We start from the raw sequence: 3,021 nt of genomic DNA on the forward strand, positions 1-3,021 counted from the left end.
TACGTGCAAGCGAAAGTCGTGACATAACCCACATATCTGCCACAAACCTATAATTCCATAGTTCCTTGAATGCCCAGGGGAAGGCGATTCCATTTTTCTTCTTGAGCACAAAATCGGCTTAAGTGGCGCTGAGTTGGGGCGCAGCCCGAGCCCGTTTCATCAGCCTCCACCCCCTCGGCCTCCCTATCGGAAGGGGATCAGGAGCGCTCTCAGTCCGGAGCGGGATCAGGGGATCAGAGCTGCTCTCAGAACAGCATCCAGTCGGCCCTCTCCGATCTCCACCTGCGTCCGCTCAGCCTGGCACCAGGACAGGACTGTCTCAGGCCGGGCAGCCGATGTGGGCACGGTAAGTCAGCGCTCGCGTGGCGCCTTTGCCGCGGCTTAATACGAGATAATGCTGTCCGGCCAGCCAGCCCCGCAGTGTAAGCTCTCACGCTCCGTTTCTGGGGCACTCCAGAGATGCATGTCCTTCGGATGGGAGGGGGAGGGGGGTGCGTTTTGCATTGCGCGCTGTGCATCCACCCCATGTTGCGTCTTTCACCAGACCCGTTGGCGCTGCGGGGCACGCTAACCGGCGCTGTCTACCCGCACCCGCCTGCGATGTGTTTGTCGAGTGTCAGCGACTTCGCACGCGCCACTGGACGCGGTGCGGAGACGGGCCCGGAGCCCAGCTGTCCGCGCCGGCTCATTGCTAGACCGCAACTGCCAGTTAGTACGTGGCCGCCGAGTGACCGCTACACGTGGCTGGGACTTCCACGCGCGCGCGGGGTTCAGGTGTTTTTACACCGGCTGTTAGAGCAATGGAAGCAGGTCTCCACCTTTGAGCTCCTCAGCCGGTGCGTGACTCGGGTATTTCTGTTCGGCCGATGTTGCATCATTGATACGGCGTCCTTGCCAATTGCTGCTGTAGGCCATGGTCGATTCGGTAATTTCGGCACACGTAATTACTGCAGCCTGCGGCCCAGCAGAGTGCGATTTACGCCACAGCAACAGTACACACGGGTTGGAGGGCGACAGTGAAACCCTCTGAAAAGAATGATTCCATGTGTAATGCGCAAGTGATGCATTTAAGCGTGACAGGGAAAGTGTAAGGAAAAAATGGGCGATACCAGATTATGCTGTTACAATGACATGACGAAGCTACCGAGTTCAGTCCTGACCAGAGATCTCTCTTGCTTTGTACAACCACCTTGATACCGAAAGTCATTTGAAAAAATACGCACTTGGTGCAGCCAGTGATTTTCCAGCGTCAAATGGTATGACATCGCCTTTTATATGCGTTCAGGCCGTTATAATCTTGCATAGCTCGATGAATTTTTGTATTGGCTAATTTTGGGGTTTGATCGAACAACTTTACATCAGTTATGTGCTTCAGAAGTCTGCATTTTAACGTGTGAGGGGGAGAATAAAAATGCGTATATAACGAATTGCTGAGAATGAGGAATTTGGGTTCGGTGCGAAGCAATTGTTATGTGCTTAAGAGAGCATATGGGCAAGGAAATAGCGAAGAATCTTTACTTTGTGTTTAGACAACAACACACACGCGTCTGTGATTTACCAGCAAAGTAATTATTAAGTGAAGTGGTGGGAACAACTTTGAATCGACCTCTTGGTGTGTTTATCTACGGTGAAAAAGCTGTTAAGGTGCAGAGCTAACGAGATAGAGCAGGTGTTGCAAGTTTCCTATTCAGATTCTAGAGGCAGATTTCTGTTCATTTGCGTGGATAGCTTCAGTCCACATCGTTGAAAAAAATGGGCCAAATTGGGAAAGGGGCGTGTTTAAAAGGATTTTTGGAGTAGGGACAGACGTTTCCTTGATCAGCTCTCCCCAACCAATTTTTGGAGTAGGGACAGACGTTTCCTTGATCAGCTCTCCCCAACCAATTTTTGGAGTAGGGACAGACGTTTCCTTGATCAGCTCTCCCCAACCAATTTTGCGAAACTGCGCCCCCGGAACGTACTCCGAATGGCAAAAGGCGTATGCATGCTATCAGGGTTGGGTATAACAAAAACGCGCAGTGTGAGCTACCTAGCCAATCAGAAAACTGCAAAGGCCTGCATCGCTATAGGGTATGAGATTATTAAACCATCATCGAAACTACTGCAAAACTATAACGTAATCCGATGATAAAGAGGAGATATTCATCATGGTGCATTTGGCTAAGCGGCACATTTCACTGAACGCTAAGCCAAATGCATTATGTTTTCCAAGGCGATTCTTGTTCACTCTCTCCACCTCGCGTGATCGGTCAAGGTTCTAGTCAGTCGTTCGCATGGGTTGCATTCTGCGACTCATAATTGTGAAATGGTCACAATCCTCTTATCTTGAATTTGTGTTGGAAGCACCTTTTTATTACCTTTTCTATCATTTTGAGCCGTTTTGCGCTGTCATCAATTCTTTTAGTCACTATGGACGTCATGTGTCGTGTGGCATGAAACAGTGTCACGGTTGTTTAGCATAGCTTCACGCGAGATCAGTAGACAAATTGGCCTCGTCTGGTGTGAAATACTTTAACACACACACACACAACACACACACCACACACACACACACACACACACACACACCACACACACACACCACACACACACACACACACACACACCACACACACACACACACACACCACACACACACACACACACACACACACACACACACACACCACACACCACACCACACACACCACACACACCACACACACACACACACCACACACACACACACACCACACACACACCACACACACACACACACACACACACACACACACACACAACACACACACACACACTCACACACACACACACACACACACACACACACACACACCACACACACACACACACACACACACACACACACACACACACACACACACACACACACACACACACACACACCACACACACACCACACACACACACACACACACACAAACACACACACACACACACACACACACACAACACCACACACACACACACACACACACACACACACAGCACACACAACACACA

The sequence above is a fragment of the Pollicipes pollicipes genome, unplaced genomic scaffold (assembly GCF_011947565.3).
Source record: "Pollicipes pollicipes isolate AB1234 unplaced genomic scaffold, Ppol_2.1 Scaffold_2555;HRSCAF=2994_pilon_pilon_pilon, whole genome shotgun sequence".
Taxonomy (NCBI): domain Eukaryota; kingdom Metazoa; phylum Arthropoda; class Thecostraca; order Pollicipedomorpha; family Pollicipedidae; genus Pollicipes; species Pollicipes pollicipes.